Source organism: Pan troglodytes, chromosome 12 (assembly GCF_028858775.2).
Source record: "Pan troglodytes isolate AG18354 chromosome 12, NHGRI_mPanTro3-v2.0_pri, whole genome shotgun sequence".
NCBI lineage: Eukaryota > Metazoa > Chordata > Mammalia > Primates > Hominidae > Pan > Pan troglodytes.
This window is the reverse complement of record NC_072410.2, coordinates 95,123,297-95,146,342: the sequence shown is the minus strand read 5'-3', so window position 1 is coordinate 95,146,342 and position 23,046 is coordinate 95,123,297. Positions and strand designations below refer to the sequence as shown.

The 23,046-nt window shown below is 48.9% G+C and overlaps 1 long non-coding RNA gene across 2 annotated transcripts in view; it reads left to right on the top strand.

The window, feature by feature from the left end:
* Positions 1-2,200: 2,200 nt before the first annotated feature.
* LOC107973410 (uncharacterized) overlaps positions 2,201-23,046 on the top strand; it is a 41,571-nt gene continuing 20,725 nt past the window's right edge. Inside the window, exons 1-2 of one of the 2 annotated variants that reach the window (XR_008546372.2) lie at positions 2,201-2,933; positions 3,048-3,219. This is a non-coding gene — a long non-coding RNA (uncharacterized LOC107973410). Of the gene's footprint in view, positions 3,220-23,046 lie in introns of both variants that reach the window. The other variant, XR_008546373.2, reaches the window with a different exon arrangement.

Below are 23,046 nucleotides of genomic sequence, written 5' to 3'. Positions count from 1 at the left end.
GGCTGTTCTCGAACTCCTGACCTCAAGTGATCCACCCGCCTCGGCCTCCCAAAGTGCTGGGATTACAGGCGTGAGCCACTGTGCCCAGTCATAGTTTACCCATCTTTAGTTTAAAAAACGACCACAGGCCGGGCACGGTGGCTCACGCCTGTAATCCCAGCACTTTGGGAGGCCGAGGTGGGTGGATCACAAAGTCAGGAGATCGAGACCATCCTGGCTAACACAGTGAAACCCCGTTTTTCTACTAAAAATACAAAAATTAGCCGGGCGTGGTGGCGGGCGCTTGTAGTCCCAGCTACTCCAAAGGCTGAGGCATGAGAATGGCATGGACCCGGGAGGCGGAGCTTGCAGTGAGCCGAGATCAAGCCACTGCACTCCAGCCTGGGCAACAGAGCGAGACTTCGGTCTCAAAATAAATAAATAAATAAACAAAATAAATATAAATAAATAAATAAAAACGACCACAAAACTTTATTGGATGCTGCCCACCCTGAGGGGCAACAGACAAGTGTGAGTTACTCAAAAAAAGTAAACTAGGCCTTCTCCTTTGACAGGGAGGTGCATTTGAAAGGTGCCTCCCTGTGCACTGACTCACTTAGTCTTGTGAGGGAAGCTTTATTACAATTCCCCATTGCACAGATGAAGTTGGGGCTCAGGGAGGCCAAGGGAATGAAACTACTAAGTATGTAATTGGAACCCAAGTCTCCTGGAATCCAAATGCAGTGTCCTTTCCGCTACCAGATGCCAGCAGGACCCAGGTAATGAACTAGGCCAGAGACCTGAAGAGCAGGCCAGCTACCAATGTGACCTCTATCTGCCCACTTGGGGGTGAGATCCTTACCCATACAAAGACAGTTTTAAAATTGATTAAATGTAATGAGGCCGGGGCTGGGGCAGGCTGGCTCACGCCTGTAATCCCAGCACTTTGGGAGGCTGAGGAGGGCGGATAGCTTGAGGTCAGGAGTTTTGAGACCAGCCTGGCCAATATGGTGAAATCCCATGTCTACTAAAAATGTAAAAATTAGCTGGGTGTGTTGGCGCAGGCCTGTAGTCCCAGCTACTCGGGAGGCTGAGGCAGGAGAATCGCTTGAACCCGGGAGGCGGAGGTTGCAGTGAGCCGAGATTGCGCCACTGCACTCCAGACTGGGCGACAGAGCAAGACTCTGTCTCAAAAAACAACAAACAAACAAACAAACAAAAGTAAAGAGGCCGATAGAGGGAGAGGAGACCGAGACGTAGGGAGCAGTGAGTCGGTTTGGGATGAAACTGGCAGGAGCAGGCAGATACAGTATTCGACCTCGGAGCTGGGCTTTTAGCCTGGGGTCCTGGCGCCCCTAGGGTGTCAGGAGGTGAGGGCCTGAAGCTACAGGCAGAATCCCAGTGTCTGTGTGGGCCGTGGGCTTGCTCTGGACACTCTGGGGACAGGATGCAAGGCCGTCATTAGATTCTCAAAGGGGCCCGTGTCCAGAAAAAAAACGTGTTAAACCTCCGATATGGAAGCATCTGCAGTCCCCTGCCCGGACCGGGGACACCATGGTGGTGCAATGTATCTCCGTCCCCGTCACTTTTTCTAAATCTTTGCCTAGAAATCCCTCGTGCTGGACTCTTTCACCCTGCACGGGGGAGAAGCCCTCCTCCCGGGAGCCTGTTTGGGGGGCAGGCCTGGCCGAGTGGCTCCGTGAAGACGCAGGCGCGGCCGGAGGGCGCGGGGCTCGGGCAGGATCGCGCCGCCGCCGGGCCGGGAGGCGGCTGCGGGCGCGCGGCGGATGTCACGGCTTACCTCAGAGCCCAAATTAGAAGGCTGAAAAAATCACAGCAGGAAATAATGTGCTGCCTAAAATAGAAGCATCAACTGGGAGAGAGGCCGGGGAGTAGGTGGCATCTGAGGCTCCCGCCGCGTCCTCCCCAGCGGCTGCCTGACGCTGCATCGGAGGCGCGTGGGTGGCGCCCGGCCAGAGGGGCCCAGAGGCCGGGGCGGCCCGGGGCGGGAGGAGGCTGAGAGCAGGGCACCCTCCCTCCGCCCCCTCCCCCCTCCCCACACCCCTTCTCTCTTCCTCTCTTTCCCTCCCCTACGCCCCCCACCTCCCCCCACCCCGACCCGCTCCCCCGACACCTGGGCTGGTCCTCCCGGATCCACTCCTCTCCCACACTCCCTCACCTCCCCCCTCCCTCCCCCTGCCCACGCCCCACATACCTGGGCTCCTGCCCCTTCCACCCCTCTCTGCTCCCTCCCTGCCCCCTTCCTTTCCTCCCCTCCCCTTTATCTCACCTTCACCCCCTTTCCTCCTACACCCCTCCCGTGTCCCCACCCCCTACCCTCAGTCCTCCTTCCTCCTCTTCCCCACATTCCCACCTCTCCTCTCCCCCTGCTTGTAGGCCCTCTTTCTCCTCAGCCCCCCTCCCCCTGCCTTTAGTCTCCTACCTCTCCTACAGCCTCCTGCCCCTGCCTCCTCACAGCCCCCTACTTACCCTACTGCCTCCCTCCTTGGGCCCCTTCCTCCCCAAGGGCCCCTCTGTTTTCTCCCATTCCAGCCCCTGACCAGGCCCTGCTCCTCTGCTGGGGTCGGCCCCACACAGTAAGCTGCCTGGGAGCCCTCATTGCCTTCCTGGGGGCAACCCGGCCAAAGGCCCCCCGAGCAGCTGCAGCCCTGGAGGTCAGCCTCACCCTGGCAGACCGCAGGGGCCCCTCCTCACCGCCGACCTCTGCACCTTCACCCGTTTGCCTGGTGTCTGAGGAAGGGCCCGAAGGAAGAGCATTCCTTTCCCAGGGTCTTCCTCAGGAGGGATGAGAGGAAGCAAAAGCTTGGTCTGCAAACGGGCTGGTCCTCCCGACGGCCACATCCGCAGGAATGACCCTCAGAGGGGCTCCCCAACTGGCTGGGAGATTCGTCCAGCTGGGCGCTCTGCTACACAGCCCCGTCAAGGGCAAACAGGCATGTACTTAAATGATAAGGGGCGGCCCTTACAGAGCGTGTATATGTGCATATTAGCTCCTTCAAGCCTCACAGCTCCGTAAGCTAGGCACTGTTATCATCCCCATATTACAGATGACAAAACTGAGACCCAAAAGATGAATCAGCTTGGCAGTGTTCACAGAGCCAGCGTGTGGAAAAGCCAGAATCCAGACCCAGACCCGAACTGCAGCGTCCCGGCTCTTACCCCTAACCAGCCACTGCCTCTCAGCTTAGTGCTCTTCCACCCGGCTTTTCTTTCTAAAAAGTGAGTTTCGTCTTTGTTTTTTGTTTGTTTGTTTTTGTTTTTTTCTGAAAGTAAGCATGAAGCATTACAGGTGCTTGGAGATTTTCAGTTTTTAAAAATCTGATATTCTTATTTTTACTTCTCTGGGTGTTTCCCCTGCCAGCTGTTGCTCTCCTGAAAACCGTCTCGCTCATTTTTGCCAGTTCCCAGTGCTGTGCGTCCTCATCGCATTGGTTCGTGCTCCAGGGCCCTGCCCACGCACATATGTGCTGCACTCCTTCCCTCCTGCCTCCTGCCTCTGTGTTGCCCTGGGGCTAACAGCTTATGACTTGCCAAACAGAATGATAAGGAGAGGTGTGTGGCTGATGTGGCATCACGCAGGCTTGGAAAGGCCACTTGTTATTGGGATAAGCAGTAGGAAATAGTGGCTGAGATTGTGAGTAGGGGAGTAGAGGCCTCCACAGACTAAAAGAAATGTCAGAATAAAATAATAATATAGCTAATATTCATGAATACTTACTAAATGCAAGGCTTTGTGCTAAGTATTTTCCAGGAATTATTTCACTTAAGTGACACAATAACCCTATGACATTGATATCATCAGCATTTGACAGAAAACTCAGGGTCATGTAAGGTTTACAGCTGAGCTTCTGATGCACTTAACCAGCATGTTCACTGCAAACGAAAATTGGTGTGCTGGTTTCTGTGTTTGTCTCCAAAATGGAAATATCTTTGTCATTTGGCAAACTATAAAAGTAATAGGTGTTCATTGTGAAAGATGAAAACAACACAGAAGTATATATAGTAAAATATAGAAGTCTTTCTCCGATAAGCCCCCTCTTCATAGACTTTAATACATATGTACATTTTAAGATACCTGATATCATACCATCATATTCTTCAGTGGATATCCTGACATGGCAGGGCACACCTGATGATTATTTCCAGAATTCTAGCGATGGAATTGGTGGGTCAGAAGGTATAAACATTTTGGTCACATGTTGAAATGGAGAAGTTATTGTTCTATTTAAAGCCATCATATACTGTTGCCCAGGTTGGACCGCAGTGGTGTGATCTTGACTCACTGCAACCTCCCCGTCCTGGGTTCAAGCAATTCTCCTGCCTCAGCCTCCCGAGTAGCTGGGATTACAGGCACATGTCACCTAATTTTTGTATTTTTAATAGAGACAGGGTTTCACCATGTTGGCCAGGATGGTCTCAAACTCCTGATCTCAAGCGATCTGCCCACCTTGGCCTCCCAAAGTGCTGGGATTACAGGCGTGAGCCACTGTACTCAGCTTAATTAGTATAGTCTTAAGGCAATTTGTTAACATGTACCAAGAGACTTTAAAATGTTCCCACCTTTTACTTCATAGCAATTCCATTTATGGAAGTCTCTCTACCCCAGGGAAATAAATAAATGAAAACAGCAATATTTAGCATTATGATAGCCATATTTGGGGCATCGCTTAGATGTCCTCCAATAAGGAAATGGTTAAGTAAGTCATGAAAAAAATTAAGAACATTTCCTTGCTGGAATATTATATAGTGATTAAAATGATGGTTACAAAGTGCAAAAATGTGGTGGAAGTTCTTAGAATATAAAGTCAAATTTAAAAAGTAATATACAAAATTATATATAGTGTATGATTACAGCTGTGTGAACAGAAATTGTAAAGGAATAGTAGCAAAATGATATCAATGGTTATGTTAGTATATGGAGATTAATGTGGTTTTTCTTTTTTTTTTCTGAGACAGAGTCTTGCTCTGTCACCCAGACTGGAGTGCATTGGTGCAATATCAGCTCACTGCAACCTCCACCTCCTGGGTTTAAGAGATTCAGCTGCCTTAGCCTCCTGAGTAGCTTGGACTACAGGTGCATGCCACCACACCCAGCTAATTTTTGTATTTTTAGTAGAGATGGGGTTTCACCATGTTGGCCAGTCTGGTCTTGAACTCCTGACCTCAGGTGATCCGCCTGCCTTGGCCTCCCAAAGTGCTGGGATTACAGGCATGAGCCATAGCGCCCGGCTGTTTTTCTTTTTTATTCTCCAATGTGGTTTGTTTATTTGTTTACTTGTTTGTTTATTTATTTATTTATTTATATTTTTGGGACACAGTCTCACTCTGTCGCCCAGGCTGGAGTGCAGTGGTGCGATCTCGGCTCACTGCAACCTCCGCCTCCCGGGTTCAAGTGATTCTCCTGCCTCAGCCTCCCGAGTAGCTGGGATTACAGGCACCCGCAACCACGCCCAGCTAATTTTTTGTATTTTTAGTAGAGACAGGAGTTCACCATCTTGGCCAGGCTGGTCTCGAACTCCTGACCTCGTGATCTGCCCACTCGGCCTCCCAAAGTGCTGGGATTACAGGTGTGAGCCACCATACCCGGCCTCTAATGTGGTTTATTTTTGTAGTAAAAATTATATTTACTTAAGGACTAGAAAATAGATGGAAATTATCAGAAGACTCTGCTTCATTTTTCCTCTCTGGATTTGAGTTTCTACTCCTAAGAAACGAAGCACTGAGCCTGGAATTAGATAACTTCGAAGTTATCCCAGTTTTGATATTGCAAATTTTCTTATATAATCCGGTGGCTCTGCTGCTGATTCAAAGCCAAAATTCAGTCTTCACATTGAAAACAGATCAGACCGGAACCTGTTCTGTGACCATTAGCTTAGGCTATTCCTACATATGTCAAAGTAGCCACATTAATTGGAAGAAAAAGGAAACAATGTTGTTTGAATCTGTGTAGATGCACCTTTAGGCTTGATGTTTCCAGTGGGAAGTAGAGGGTACCAGGCTTGGGAGTCCTGGGACCAGATGTTTAGAGCAGTGATTTCTTGACCCATCCCACTATGAGGGGTTGTGTCCCTCATTCCCCCCTCTATCAGCCCGGATACTGATGGTGTGTGAGGCTCTCCCATGGCCATGCCTTGCTCCCTCTGCAGTGACAAGGCATGGTTGGAGACTGTTTCCTTTGCTGGCTGGAGAGCTCTTTGAAGGCAAGGACTGGGTTTTTATTCCAGTACCTGAACAGTGAATGAATGAATGAATGAATGAATGAGTGTGAGCATAAAGAAAGCCTGTTACATGGGAGACTCAGTAGGATTTCACTGAACCTGTGAAGTAAGTAAGGCTAGCAATCAGAAGCATGTTGTAAGGTCACTGGTCTGTAGGTGTGTGTGTGTGTGTGTGCAGGGAAGGGGCAAGGCTGGAAGAACGCCGCTGTGCTGGCACAGCCTTCGTCAGAGCCCTGAAAGGGGCTGAGTGGGCTCTGACTCAGCTCTATGACTCATTCACTATATTGCTGTCTCCATCCTCTGGGCACATCCTCTGGACCATTTCTGCTCAGCCTCAAGTGGAGGAGGTGAGATTTGGGCCGGTACCTCCGGATGACTCACCTGGCTAAGCTGGAAGGAAGGGGCCGAAGCCCCACCATCCTGCACCCCCTCGTCACCACCCCTGTCTCCCTAGGGGTTCTCGTGCAGACACAGACTTCACAAGTAGGTTATGGCTGCTCCAGTAATGAATGACGCTCTCCATCCCAACCCAAAGCATTACCCCCCAATCACGCTTCCCGGCTCAAATGCCACAGTTTCCCCAGTCCCCTCACATGGTTGTCCCCTGTGCTTCTTGTGGGCCTCTGAGGTCAGCTGATAAGGAAGTTTACAAGGCTCTCCCAGACCATTGGTCATTTTATTCTTCTTCATCTCTTACAAACCTTTTTCAGTTTACAAAATAGTTTTACATCCCCTTTCTCATTTGATTCTCTCCCAGACCCTAGGAAGCCTGGTAGGAAGGTGAATATCCCCATTCTTCGGGGATGGACGTGGGAGCTCCACTAATTCTTTCACTAGTAAAGGAAAGGAAGTGAAAGGCATTGAGGGGACACGGAATGTTGGGAAGGGCAGGCTGGGCAGGGACAGTGGAACAGTGGGCTGGGGGCATTTAGTGGGACAGTGGGCTGGAGAATAGGGACAGCACTGGCCAGTTGGTGACATGACAAGAAATATGTCTGTATGAGAGCAGAAGACAGATAAGGTCTTTTGACTTTATCCCAAGACCAAGAGGAAGCCATGGAAGGGTCTTATGCAGTGGAACGCCATGGTCAGACTGGATTTTAGAAACCCACCCCTGGGTGTGATGTGGGCAGGGAACTGGGGCAGGGCAAGCTGGGGGCTGCCTCTGTTATTCAGAGAAGAGCTGGCAGAGTCCGCCTGTGGGCAGTGGTAGAGGGGGTGGGACAGGGACAGAAAGACTCCTGGGAGGGTGTCCAGTAGGCACATGAAAATAGGGGTCTGAGGCTGTTTCCCCTGAAGAAGTGGTGTATATTTATTCTACTGTAAAGGGGGACGGAGTGCTAAGTGGGTTGCCATCCACTTATAGATGTGACTGGAGCCAGGCAGTGGGTGAGATGACTCAGGGAAAAGGGAGGGTCACCAGGGATGCCAACCCTTAAGAGCTGAGCAAAGGCCAGGCAGGCCCTGCCACAACACCCCGCGCAGGGGAAGGGCATTTGTAATGTGAAAGCACTTCGCCACCATGACCTCCTTTGATGCGGACAAGGCCCTGTGAAGGTGACAGGTGACTCACCTCACAGACACTCAAGGGTGAAATCTAAGGGAACTGCTGGCTTTTCCCTCTGCCGCGTTCCCTTTCCTCTTTCCACCCATGCTGGGCTGCTGGGGTCACCACCTGGCACCACCTGCAGCAGGAAGCGTCCTTTTGCGAGAGTGCCCAGAACCTCCAGTGGGGTGTGGCTGCGGGCTGTGGGAAGGGGCTGGGTCCCCCGAGCCCTTTTGGCCCTGGAGGGTCTGGAGGGTTTCCAGATAAAATATGAGATGTCCAGTTAAACTTGAATTTCAGATAAATTACAAATAATGTTTGGTATAAGTATATCTCAAATATTCCATGGGACATATTTATATTTTAAAAGTACTTGATGCTTATCTGAAATTCACATCTAAGTGGCATGTCTGTCTTGTATTTTTATTTGCTAAATTTGGCAACCCACAAGGGGTGCCTCACTACTCCTGCACACCAGGGCCTTGGGGATTTTCCTTTGAGACCACAGTGAGAAACAGCCTCTTACCCCACACTTGCCCTGGGTCCTTGTGTGGGGCTCAGGGTTGTGTGGGGAGACAAGCTCTGTCCCTGATGGCCTTCCCGCTTCTGTCTCAGCCCAGCAGACGTCTAACCTGAGTTTCTGTGGCCTTCCACATGCCAATGGCTCCCCACCTGGATAGATGAATAGCTGCTGCCTCTGATCATGTGACCCAAGAATGGAGGGGACCAGGGCTCCCCTTCTCTAGCCAGCAGCATCTGCCAGGGTGTCATGTCCAGGCCCTTTAGATAGCCCAGGAGCCTGCAGCCCTCAGTCAGCAAGAGCTTACCCAGGGCAGCCTGGGCTAAGGGGTATGGAGGAAAAGGCACCTGCTCTGCCTTGGGTCTAGGCAACGAAGGTGTGGATATTTGTTGTTTGTTCAGTGGCCTACTGTTAGGAAACAGTAGCCCCACAGCTTTGCAGAGCCTGACAAAGGCAAGAAACTGTCACATGTCTGCCCTCATTTGTAGTTTTTTCTTGTTGTTGCTGTTGTTTTGAGAAGGAGTCTCACTCTGTCACCCAGGCTGGAGTGCAGTGGCATGATCTCAGCTCACTGCAACCTCCACTTCCTGGGTTCAAATGATTCTCCTGCCTCAGCCTCCCAAATAGCTGGGATTACAGGTGTGCACCACCATGCCCGGCTAATTTTTGTATTTTTAGTAGAGATAGGGCTTCACCATGTTGGCCAGGCTGGTCTTGAACTCCTGGTCTCAAGTGATCTACCCGCCTCAGCCTCTCAAAGTGCTGGGATTACAGGTCTGAGCCACCGTGCCCAGCTAATTTTTGTTTTATTATTATTATTATTTTGGAGATGGGGTCTCACTCTGTTGCCCAGACTGGAGTGCAGTGGCATGATCTTAGCCCCCTTCAACCTCTGCATCCCAGGTTCAAGTGATTCTCCTGCCTCAGCCTCCCAAGTAGCAGGGATTACAGGTGTCCGCCACCACGCCTGGCTAATTTTTGTATTTTGGTAGAGGCAGGGTTTCACCCTGTTGACCAGGCTGGTCTTGAACTCCTGACCTCAAGTGATCTGCCCGCCTCTGCCTCCCAAAGTGCTGAGATTACAGGTGTGAGCCACCACGTCCGGCCATCTGCCCTTATTTAATCCTCACCATATTGTTGTCAGGTGAACAGTTTTCAGCTGTTTCCTACCCCCTTTATGATGAGTGAACTGAGGCTGAGAGAGGTGAAGCTTTGCTCGTAGTCACATATCCTAACCCAAGTGAACGTTGGGGCTTCAACCCTAGCTCAGAGAAAAGTGATCAAGGATGCTGAACTCCAAGGAGCCCGGGAGTTGTGCTCCAGATGAAGTTCCTCCACTTTCACAGTAGGGGGCGAACCTGGAGCCTTGCTTGAAGAACTGGGATGAAAAGTCCACAGTCCTGCCCTGGCCACAGGCAAAAGACAAGGCTGGCAGCTCCCACTGTGGCGCTGGGAGAGCTTCCTCTCTCTACCCCGGCCCACACAGGGAGTGGGCTGTGGAGTCCTGATGAGAACCTGCTGGGGCAGCAGGTAAGGGCGCTGCACATACTCTGGGTGGGGAGGAAACCTGCAATAACCGAGAAGGCGGCTCCAGAAGCTCAGGGACCTCTCAGTTCCCTGGAGGGAACCAAGGCTTTAGTGCTGGCCACGGAGTGGGTCAGCCACACCAGAGTCTCTGTGAATGTTAAGCCAGACTTTGGAGAAGGGAGACACAGAGGTGGGTGTGGCAGAGACTGCAGATGTAAAGAGTTCTATGTGTTTATTCCACAAATATTTTCTGAGCATCCACTGTGTGCCAGACACTGTTGTAGACATCAGGGATACAGCAGTGAATAAAGCAAATATATGCATACAGGTGTCTCATAGACAACTCGCTTGTGAGTCAGCTCATTTGTGAGTTGATTCTTTTGACCCCAGGCAATGTAATGCAAAATTCAGCCCCCTTAGCAGCTTCCAGAAAATGGTTTTTCCCCACCAAACACGGCGGGGCAGAGGGTTTTACTGAAGATTTACTGGGTCATAATGAGAGGCTGCAGCTGCTCCTCTTGTGCCACCCCCTCTGTGAATGTCAGGGTACATGACCCTTCTCCCAGCTCTCCTGACATGCAGCCAAGCTGGGGGCTCACCGCCCTCCCTCCACCTCCTGCACCCAGGCTCCCTGCCTGGCTAGCCTTTCTCCAGCAGTTTTCTCACAGACATTTAGTCTTGGGAGGGGAGGCTTTTGTCCCATTCCTGTGTCACTGTTTGGCCCTGAAGGACACAGCCTCTTTCCCCAGGGCCCCTCCTTTCTGAAATGGGGATGTTGTCCCTATGCCATTCCTACTTCTCAGAATTATTCCAGGGTGAGATGAGCTCATATCTGAGAAGGGTTACACTCAGAACTCTCTAGCACCTCGGGTCATGGCAACTGGAGACAGCATCTTGCTCTGAACCAGGCCCCAGCGTCCTACAAATGGGTGACCTGGTGTCATTATGGGAGTAAATATTGAGCTGCTCTCCTTGTATTTTGGATTGGGTATAATTTAGTACCCTGTTCTCACTCTTTTATTAATAAAATAAAACAATAAACACATACTACCATCAAAAGAACACTGACAGCCTGTGTTTATGTGTTTATGTTGTGTCTGTGTCTAAGAAGCTGCAACTGCTATGTCAATTTTTAACAAAATGAGTTTTCACTCAGTGCTGGGGGGTATGATAATTCAAAACAAAAAGGGAGGGCAGATTCTTCCACTGTGTCTTTTAGTTTTTGCTTTTTTACTCTTTTCCTTTTTCTTTCTTTTTTTTTTTTTTTTTTCTGTTAAAACAGAGACATTGGCCTAAGGCCTAGGCACAGAAACTAAGAGTGCCTGTGTTCACTCGGGAAAGATTCCACAGGGGAATCAGGCCCATGCCCCTCCCGTCTCCTGTTCCCAGGGGCTTTGTTTCCTGCTGTCCTCTGCCCTCTCTGAAAAGGACCCCACAGGTGATCTGAACCCCCTGAATATGGTGCCTGGGGAGAGGAATGTGGGCATGAGGAAAGTAAAGAATGAGGAGGAGAGGAGAAATAGAACAATAAGAGAGAATAATCAGCGTAAACTTTGTGATCTCAGGGCCAGGGATGAGAGAAACAATGGTCATTTATACATTTTAATCATGAGTTCAGTCTTGTGGCTGAAAGTAACAGAAACAAAATTCTAATTAGCTTGAGCCCCAAAGATGAAGGTGTTGGCTTACATAAACTACTGTGGAGACAGGGATGAAACAAATGGCTTCAAGGAGTGGACATCCTTGGGACGTCCCCTCCTCTCAGGATGTTGATTTATCCACCTGCTCTCAAGGCTGTGAGGCTCTGTGTGCCCATCCTCACAGCCCCATGGCCAGAGAGGAAAGCACTCTTCCACACCAGCTCCGGCTAGAGGACAGCAAACAGCAGCATACCAGTGTGCAGTCGTCACAGTTCAAAAATGTTACACTTTGTTCTTTTCCAGTACTGATGAAGGAATGGAAAATGGAGACCCTAATGCTGTGATACACTATTGGAGGGAACATAAATTGTCCCAGTCCCTTTGGAGGGAAATTTGGCAGTATCTATTATAATTTGAAATGTGGTTACCATGGATCTCATGATGCCATGTCTCAAAATCCAGACCAGTAACTCTCATGTGTGTGCACAAGGAAACACAGGCCAGGGCGTTATGTGAAGAATTATTTGTAATGCAAAATTAGGAATAACATAAGTGTCCGTCTTTAAACCATGATATATTTTATACTCTGAAAACCTGGAAACTATTAAAAAGAATGAAGTATGTACTGACATAAACCCCTAAGACATCTTGGTAAATGAAAAATGTAATTTGCAGTATATAGATACAATATGGTATCACTCAAGCATAAACCAAAACCAAAACAAAACCTTGAAATAATAATATATATTTATATATGTTTATAACATATTTCTAAATGTATGAAAATGCATAGAAAAAGGTCTAGATTCACTAAATTACCTTGGTTATCTCTGGTGAAGCTAAGATTAGGTGTTGAGATTGAAGGAGACTGTCAGGTTTAAACTTTTTCAGTGATAACGTATTCATGTATAATTTATGTATTTAAAATTAATTTTAAAAATTTTAAAGGAAAAAGCTATGGAAGGAAAGGCATTCTGATTTGTTCAACCCAGACCATGTGACTCTTCCTAGACCAATCACTGTGGCCAAGGGGCTCCAAGGGTTCAGTGACTGGCCCAACCTGGGTTTCACACTCATTCCTGTGAACACGGGAGCAATACACAATAATTGGCACAATAATTGGCAGCTCCTTCCATAATTACAGCTGAATTGGTGAAGGAGGATTTCCCCCAAAGAAGGGAGGTGCTGTTCTGGGCAGACAAAACAATAAGTCTTCTCAATAGTGGGCTTTATCATCTTCATGGGTTTAAGTATGTGTCATCCAAGGCTGAAATACTTCATTCAATACAGTTCTGTTACGATACATAGGATAAAAATTTGTTCTGCGCCAGGTGCGATGGCTCATGCCTGCAATCCCAGCAATTTGGGAGGCTGAGGTGGGTGGATCATTTAAGGCCAGGAGTTTGAGACCAGCCTAGCCAACATGGCGAACCCCATCTGTACTAAAAAATACAAAAAAATTAGCTGTGTGTGGTGGCGCATGGCTATAATCCCAGCTACTTGGGTGGCTGAGGCACGAAAATCACTTGAACCTGGGAAGTAGAGGTTGCAGTGAGCTGAGACTGCACCACTGTACTCCAGCCTAGGTGACAGAGTGAGACTCTACCTCAAAGAAAAAAAAAAAAGAATTTGTTCTGCTCATTGCTATATCCCTAGAACCCAGGAAAGTTCTGGGTATATAGTAGATGCTCAGTGTAATAGACACTGGTCAAATGGCAACAGCACTGCTATAGCCTATGATTTTTTTGTTTTTGTTTTTGTTTTTTGAGATGGAGTCTCGCTCTGTTGCCCAGGCTGGAGTGCGATGGCACAATCTCAGCTCACTGCCACCTCAGCTTCCTGGGTTCAAGTGATTCTCCTGCCTCAGCCTCCCGAGTAGCTGGGATTACAGGATGCCCCACCATGCCTGGCTAATTTTTGTATTTTTAGTAGAGACAAGGTTTCGCCATGTTGGCCAGGCTGGTCTGGAACTCCTGACCTCAGGTGATCTGCCTGCCTCTGCCTCCCAAAGTGCTAGGACTACAGGCGTGAGCCACTGCACCCGGCTGCCTATGGAAATGCCTTATTCTGGAAACTATGACTATGAAGAGAACTATGATTCCTCCCTCAATGCTCTCAGCAGAGGCAGAGGGGAGAAAGGAAGAGGAAGTCAGACTGACAGCTCCGTTTTCCTCCCAAGGCCAATGTTCAAGTCAGATCAGGGAGTGACCATGACGCACGCCTGGGACAGCTTGACAATGATCTGGCCATGGCATGGGGTTGGGCAGGAGGAGTTGGCCCAATTACTCTTGATTAAGTGGGGCTTCCTTCTGTGTGTTACAGCCCCATAGGTCGCTGTGGGGGATGGGGCCACGACGGAAGAGAAGGTGGTAAAAAGGGCGAGTTGCCTAAGGTGAGTGACCCTTGGGTGGGTCTCCTAACTCATCTGAATCCTTTCCTCTCTGCAAAGTGAGGATATTATTATTATTATTATCATTATTATTATTTTGAGACAGAGTCTTGCTGTGTTGCACAGGCTGGAGTGCAGTGGCATGATCTCAGCTCACTGCAGCCTCTGCTTCCTGGGTTCAAGCAATTCTCCTGCCTCAGCCTCCTGAGTAGCTGGGAGGCGTATGCCACCATGCCTGGCTAATTTTTGTATTTTTAATAGAGATGGGGCTTTGCCATGTTGTCCAGGCTGGTCTCGAACTCCTGAACTCAGGTGATCTGCCTACGGCCTCCCAAAGTGGAGGATATTATTTTTTAAAAAATCTATTCCCCAGTGACCATGTCTCTCTACTATCCATTATGTCGTTGATGTGGAAGCATCAGTTGAAACCTAGAGAGAGCTAACTTTTCTAAGGGAGCCCACCGTAGAGAAGGAAGAGCAGAATCCCAAGGCCTGAGCATTGGGGGTTCCCACAGCAGGGAAGGAAGGGCTTGTAAAGGGCACAGTAAAGGAAGAAGGGGTGACCCGAGGGGAAGAACAACAGGGAACTTGAGGCCAGGAAGGCCAAGGATGCAGAGGGTTCCAGGAAGTGGGCACTGGCAGTGTTAACACAAGTGCTATTGGATGGAGGCCTCTGGGGCTCTGGAAAGAGAATGGTTCCAGAAAACAGATGGAAGCCAGACTGAAAAGTGCAAAGGGGGAAACAGCTTCCAGTTCTCCCTTGAGAAATGAGAGGAGGCATTTCCCCCATGCTTGACTTCCCCGACTGTATCTAGCCTGCTGAGGTGAGGCCTGGGGAGACTAACTGGGAATCCCTACCGTCTCTCATCCTCCTCCCCTGTACTGGCCTCTGCCTGGGGGAAAGCTGGTCTGCCCCAGTTCTCCAGGCAGAGTGAGCTCAGTCATCAACCCCAGGCTTGGCCCCAGCCCTTGCTACCCCTCTCCAAGGGAATGGATTCTGCTGGGTCGTGTACCCACCCCATCCCCCTACTCCTTCCAATGGGCTGAGGTCCTACCTCAAAGGGCCTGACCAGCTGAAACCATTTTTCCCAAGCTTGGCCTTCCCAGGGAACTACATGAGCTGCCTTTAGCCAGGCCTGTACCTGCCCAGGAGCCTCTGGGTCTTGGACCATGCAATTATCCTCCCTGGGTGTCTCGCCTGCCATACAGATGCCCTTAGCCTCTGTGCCTCCTCTGCTATTGCGTTCTCAGAATCCCTTTCATCTGAGCACATTTCCTTTGTAACAGAAGGGGAGAAACAGAATGGTCTTAAGACAGCGCAAACATCAAAACATTATGCTTGTGTATATGAATTTCTACGTGTTTTATATTTTGGGGTTGAGACTACTATAGATACACAATTGTGTGTGTGTGTGTGTGTGAGTGTGTGTGTGTATCCTAATCATCAAATCACAAGCGTTTTCCCAGATCATAAAAAAACTGGTGAAGGCATTTTAAGGACAAGAGAGACCAGTGTAGAAACCAGTGCATATGTGTAGGCCAAGAAGAAGGTATGAGTGGACAGGAAAAGCTCAAAGGTACTAGAGGGTGACAGAGTTCAGCCAAAAGTCCAAGTGGGGGCAGCGCCTGAATGAAGGGTGTAGGGGCCCATTAGGGCTGGAGGTATCCTTGGCAGGCAGACAGGCTGACCCCTGCTTTTACTTTCACTTCCATACCAGTTCCAGTGACCCCTGGAGACCAGGCTACATTCTTCAAGTTCGATGGATTTTCTGGTTGGAGAAGCTTGAGAATTTTAATTGCTGCAACCAAACCAATTTAGTTGCTGAACCTGGGGCTGGGTTTGGCTTAGCCGAGTCTTCTATAAAGAACAAAGGGGAATGAGAGGTGTGCACGCCTGGTAGTGACTAGAAACCCAAACCAGACAGCCCCTGGACTGAGCAGATTCAGGTTACATTCTCAGACACCTCTCCTGTTCTCTCCAAACCCTGACCCCTTACTAGCCCTCTCGCTGTCCCACTTCACTCCCACAGCTGAGACCCTGCGCCAATATCCATCTCCGCCCTTTGCTGTGCTCATGACCCAGCATTTGATGAGTGTCATTCATTCATTCCACAAACATTGAGCCTCTACATCATTCATTCAACAAACATTGAGCCTCTACAGTGTGCCAGAACTATGCCTCGCTGGTGTTAAAGGCATATCCTTGGCCTTGAGAAACTTCCATCAGCCCAGCACCCAGCTCAAGGGAGCCCAGAGACCACCTAAACTTTTGTCTGGATAATAGATCCCTCTGTGAACTGATGACAGTTTTGCACACCTCTGCAGAAAAATATACACATGCACAATTGTATATTTGCATACACTTGAGGGGTGGCAGCAATCCCCTGAAGCCCATCGATGATTTAAGGATCTGTGTACCCCAAGTTACAAACACTTGATTTCATTTAACCCTCTCATATTACAGATAAGGAAACTCAGGCCTACAGAGGGAAATGACTTGTCGAAGGTCATGCTGTGGGTGAGGAGCTGAGCTAGTCCTAGAAGCCAGGACCCCTGGCTCCCCAGATGCTGCTCCACCAGGCCTCCCTGTGAGGGGCTGAGCTAGCCCTAGAAGCCAGGACCCCTGGCTCCCCAGATGCTGCTCCACCAGGCCTCCCTGCACCCTTGTCATCTGGGAAAACCTGGCGAGGGAACTTGTGTGCCCAGGGCCAGTTTCCTTGTCAGCTGCCAAGCCTAGGACTGCCAAGCCTAGTCCCTTCTCTACCACCCCCTGGTTTCTCCGGGACAGGGGCCAGTGGTCAGGAGATTTCTGAACACTTGCTGTGACCTTGACCATTCCAACCAGTTCCCCCCAGACATCAAGGGAAATGTTCTAGAGGAAACAGGATGTGTTTTCCTGCAAAATCATTTGTCTCATAAGGTGATTTGCATACTGGTGGGGACACAAATGTCATTCCCTGCCCATTTCCTCCCTAGAGAAAAGGGTTTCCATCACAGCTTTCTCCTCAAGAGAGAAGGCAGCTGTATGGGCCCGGTCCCAGCCCTGAGGATGCCTTCCTGACAGTGGGGAGGAGGGACGGGATGTTAGTTAGGGTCTCCCCAGAAGTGGTTGGTAAGCAGGCTCCTTTCTTGACCCCTCCCCAAGTCTCAGGGTTTGGCTGGAAGCTCCCCAGCTCCAGCTCTGACAAACAACCCGCTCCTGCAAACCAGGGATCTAGGCAGCCCACCTTGCTCTTAAACTTCCTTGGGGTTAAATTACAGAAGATTCAACTGCTAGAAGAGAGAGTTGAGGTGATGGTAGATGACAAATAACAACAAATACTTAGTGCTTACTGTGTGCCAGACATTGCTGTAAGCATGTTACATGCACTGTAAATTAATTTAATCCTTACAGCAACCCAGAGAGATTGGTTCTATTATTTTTCCCATCGTTTGCAGGAGGAATCAAGGTTCAGAGAGGTTAAGTAACTTGCCCAAGGTCACACAGCTGAACAGCTGATAGTTGCACAGACAGGGTTTGAACTCAGCCGATCTGGCTCCAAAGTCTGGGAATCTAAATACTGTGTTATGAGAGGAAGCACTGGAAGGTTCGTGATCTGTTGTAACCCTTGAAGACTGCACAGTACTCAGAAATATTGGCATGCCATTTAAGGCCCCTTAGGATCTGGTCCTAGCTACGCTGCTATTCCATCCTGCCTCCTGCTATGATCCACTTACTGAAACAGGCCATAAACATGCCCCAGCTGGTCTGCACAGTGTTTCCTCTGCCCAGGTAGGACTTCCCCATTTCTCTGTCTGAAACATCTCTTTACCCACTGACAACCTCTGAAAAGCCATTTCAACATCTCAAGGCTGAGTTGAGCAAGCCCTTCTTTTTATCAAAGTGGTTTCTATCAAATTGTCTCCTGTAATTATTGGCTAATAAGTCTCTCCTACTTCTAGGTTTCACTCACTCCCAAGAGCTAGGTGACTGTCCTATTCATGTCAGAACCCTTAGCACTAAGCTGAGCACCTGATGTGGTAAATAGTAAATGTCTGTCATGTACAGTGCACAAAGCAAGTTATAAAATAATATATACAATATGCTAAAAATTATCTTACATATACTGTAAATATATCACAGCCCAGAAGGATATATGCCAAAGTGTTAACAGCAATTTTCACAGAATTTGGGGGTACAGTGATTTTTATTTCCTTGTTTGTATATCTGCATTTTCCAAAATTTCCATAATGAACATATATTACTTTTGTAGGGCCAGGCACGGTGGCTTATGCCTATAATCCCAGCACTTTGGGAAGCCAAGGCAGGCAGATCATGAGGTCAGGAGATCGAGACCATCCTGGTCAACCTGGTGAAACCCCATCTCTACTAAAAATATACAAATTAGCTGGGTGTCGTGGTGTGTGCCTGTAGTCTCAGCTACTCGGGAGGCTGAGGCAGGAGAATCACTTGAACCTGGGAGGCAGAGGTTGCAGTGAGCTGGGATCACACCATTGCACTCCAGCCTGGCAACAGAACGAGACTCTGTCTCAAAAAAAAAAGTATTACTTTTGTAATAAGAAAGGAAATGACAAATTATTTTAAAATTGTGTTTGTGTGTGTGTTTTTTTTTGTTGTTGTTGTTTTTGTTTGTTTGTTTTTTAACAGGGTCTCACTCTGTCACCCAGGCTGGAGTGCAGTCGTATGATCATAACTCACTCACTGTAGCCTCAAACCCCTGGGCTCAAGAGATACTCCTGTGTAGCTGAGGCTTAAGGCACACACCACCATGCCTGGCTAATTTTTCAATTTTTTTGTAGAGATGGGGGAGTGTCTCACTTTGTTGCCCAGGCCAGTCTTGAACCCCCGGCCTCCAGTGATCCTCCTGCTTCAGTCTCCCAAAGCACTGGGATTACAGGCATGAGCCACTGCTCCCAGCCTTAAAATTGCTTCAAATGAACAATAATAGCTAACATTTATTGAGTACTTACCACATGAAAAAATTTAACAGCTTCATATGTACTATCTCTAATCCTCTATAAGTTCTCTGTCGTAGGTACTATTGGTGTCATTACCATTTTACAGACTAGGAAACTGAGGCCTAGGGCGGTCAGGTAACTCACTCAAGGTAATGCAATTTAGAAAACAGTGGAGTTGAGCTTGGAGTCCAGATTGTCATGCTTCTGAACCTGTACTGCAACCTTTCCATGACCAGCCTCTAGATGGAAGGTGGGTAGATAGGTAAATTTCTCTCTTTTTAAAAAATCAACTTTTAGGCCAGGTACGGAGGCTCACGCCTGTAATCCCAGCACTTTGGGAGGCCGAGGTGGGCGGATCACCTGAGGTCAGGAGTTCCAGACCAGCCTGGCCAACATGGTGAAACCCCGTCTCTACTAAAAATATAAAAATTAGCTGGGCGTGATGGTGGGCACCTGTAATCCCAGCTACTCGGGAGACTGAGGCAGGAGAATCGCTTGAACCAGGGAGGCGGAGGTTGCTGTGAGCCAAGATCATGCCATTGCACTCCAGCCTGGGGAACAAGAGTGAGACTTCATCTCAAAAAAAAAAAAAAAAAAATAGCCGGGTGTCATGGTGCATGCCTGTAATCTCAGATATTCAGGAGGCTGAGGCAAGAGAATCACTTGAACCCAGGAGGCAGAGGTGGCAGTGAGCTGAGATCTCACCGCTGCACTCCAGCCTGGGTAATAGAGTAAGATTTCATCTCAAAAAATAAATAAAATAAAATAATAAACTTTTACAATTTTGAAGTAATTTCAGTCTCAGTATATTAGTCCATTCTCATGCTTCTAATGAAGACATACCTGAGAGTAGGAAATTTATAAAGGAAAGAGGTTTAATTGACTCACAGTTCAGCATGGCTGGGGAGGCCTCAGGAAACTTATAATCATGGCAGAAGGGGAAGCAAACACGTCCTTCTTCACATGGCGGCAGCAAGGAGAAGTGCCAACCAAAAGGGGGAAAAGCCCCTTATAAAACCATCAGATCTCGTGAGAACTCACTCACTATCATGAGAACAGCATGAGGGTAACTGCCCCCATGATTAAATTGCCTCCCACTGGGTCTCTCCCATGATATGTGGGGATTATGGGAACTACAATTCAAGATGAGATTTGGTTGGGGACAAACCATATCACTCAGGACAGATACAAGAATAGTACAATTAATTTCTGAATATCCTTTCCCCAGTTTCAATAGTCATTAATGTTTTGCCACATTTGCTTTATCAATCACTTTCTCTTTTTGTCTGTCTACATAAATACATATTATTATTATTATTAACAGCTTTGTTGAGATACAAGTCATATACCATATATGCAACCATTACCACACAGCCAATTTTAGAATATTTTCATCACCTAAAAAAGAAACTCTGGGCCAGGCGTGGTGGCTTATACCTGTAATCATCCCAGCACCTTGGGAGGCCAAGGTAGGGGGGAATTTCTTGAGCCCAGGAGTTCGAGACCAGCCTGGGCAACAAGGCAAGACCCTATCTTTATAAAAAATAAATTAGCCAGGTGTGGTGGCATGTGCCTTTGGTCCCATCTCCTGGGGAGGCTGAGGCAGGAGGATCCCAGGAAGTTGAGGCTGCAGTGAGCCATGATTGCACCACTGCACTCCAGCCTGGGTGACAGAGTGAGACCCTATCTCAAAAAAAGAAAAACAAACCAAAAAGCAAAACCCTGTACCTCTTTTAGCTATCACCTCCCTAAACCCAATTCACCTCAGCCCTAAGCAACCACTAACCTACTCTCCATCTTTATAGACTATAATATGTAGTCTCTATATAGACAGAATAGACTACAATGTCTATTCTGGACATTGCATATAAACACAGTCATATAATCTGTAGTCTTTAGTGACTCACTTTTTTCACTTAGCATAATGTTTTCAAGATTCGTCTATTTGTAGTATGTATCAGCCCTTCATTCGTTTTTATGGCTTTATTACAGTCTAATATATGGATGTATCTCATTGTGGCTATCCATTCATCACTTGATGGACATTGGGTTGTTTCTGTAGTTTGACTATTATGATTAATGCTGCCATGAACATTCCCGTACAAGTTTTTGTGTGGACATATGTTTCATTTCTCTGGGACATACACCTAGGAGCGGAATTTCTGGACCATACAATAGCCATATGCTTAATTGTTTGGGGAATAATAATGTACTTATATTTTATTTCTGAACCATTTTGAGGTGAAGTTGCAGACATGTCCCTTTATCCCTAAATACTTCAGAGAAGCCAAACCAAGGACATTCTTTTTCATAACCACGTTTCAATGATCCAATTCAGGAAATTTAACATTGATACAATATTACTGTTATATAATCCACATGCAAATTTTGCCAATTATGTCCTTAACAGCAATTTCCCCCCCATCCAAGATGCAAGCTGGGATCACGCACTGCATCTAGTTGTTCTGTCTCTTTCCTTTCCTTCGGTCTGGTGCAGTTCCTCAGCCCTTCTTCATCTTTGTGTAGTTTTGTGAAATGTCTCTCAGTTTAGGTTTATCTGATGTTTGGATGGATGAGTTTCAAGGCTTGTCCATGTAGTGGGCACTGAGGTCCAGTCGTGTAGCTGCCCAGGCAGAGGAGGAGACTTGGCTCGGCAGGAGCCCTGACCCCTTCCAATCCCACCGCGATTGCACCGCGCTCTGCAGCGAAGGGACGGGCCGCAGACCCAGACCCAGGGCGGGGCCCGGCAGTGGAAAGTGCCCCACCTGGACACCTGGAGGGTTTACTGGGAAGTGCCAAGAGAAAGAAAGGGGTTGTGCGGGAGCTTCGTTCACGCCCTTTCCCAGGAACAGCTCAGGGGCCTGGAGGGCGCGGGAGTGTGTCCCCAGGCCGGGCCGTGGGCAAGCACTTCCCATCGCGGCACCGAGGGCTCCCGGACCTCGCCAACCCGAGCCGCCCGGGAAAGGCTGCAGCGCGTCGCCGGGATATCCGGGAAGGGCGGGCGCGGGGGAGACCAGCAGGCCGGTGCTGGGAAGGCGCTGCCCCTTCTGGGAAGGGCCTTGATGCAAGGGCACACCCCCATGCCCGCGCCCTGCACCCCCGCTTCCGGCAGCCCCGGCGGGGCTCTCGGGAAGGCGCGGGGCGGGGGCGGCTGATTCTAATCCGAGGCCCAAAATGGAGATTGGGCGCCGGGAGGCGGCTGGCTTCACTGGGTCCTGGCCCTGAGCCGGTTTGCTGGGCTGGGCCTACCAAAGGCCCCACCAACTTTTGCAAGAAGACTTTTCTGGGTGCTCCCTCAACATTATTGATTGAGAAGAGCCCCAGATAATCTGCCATCCTACCGCACAGCTGCCAACTTCCACCTGAGGCAGCGGTGGTTGGGCTGTTCGTTGTTCATTCGTTCATTCATTTTGTGGCTGCAGGTATCTGCCTGCTCCCCACCTTTCCCCCTCCCTGTTGGGGAAGAGGCTCAGTAGGGCTTCCAGGTAACAGTCCTGTACCTAACCTGCTTCTGCTGAGAACACCTGTCCTCATAGTGCCACCCGACCTGCCCTCCCTCAGCCCCAGGGCCTTGAATTCTGGCCACCCCAGGACTGAGCTGGCCTCTGCCCACTTTACAATGAGGGCGACAGACACCAGGGGGAAAGGCAGGGCCTTAGGGAGCTAGCCAGGAAGAGGTAGAATGGGGAGAGGAGGAAGGCACCAGGCAGGGACCAGGCCAAGAGCGCAGCAGGAATGTCATAGTCATCCGAGTTTGCACCCTGACAGTCTGCAGATATGCGTTGTTCTGTCCTCACAGGCTTTTGAAAATTGGAAAAGTTCACATAAAAATCCAGATATCTGATTTTTCTTGACAAATAAAAGGATCTGCCAACACCAAGCTTGCATTCCTGTGGCAGCCAGGGCTGAATCAGGAACCTTCCCTGGGCCTGGCAGTGGCCACACACCCCTTCTTATTGTTTAAACTTTCTGCACTAGCTCCATTACTTGCCTCTTCCCCAAGGGCACCTGTGAGCTCTCACTCAATCCTCACCATACCCTGTGAGGTCAGCAACCCGATTCCATTTTGTACAGGAAGAAAGCAAGGTGAGAGGTCAACCACCTCGCCCAAGGTCACAGCCAGAGAGAGGTAGGGCTGGGATTCTCCCCCAGGTTATCTGCTTCCTGGTTGATGCTCTCTTCACTCTGCTGTACTGTTTCCTTGTGGGAGATCTGGTGTCTTCAGCAGCAGCTGGGTGGACGGCAGA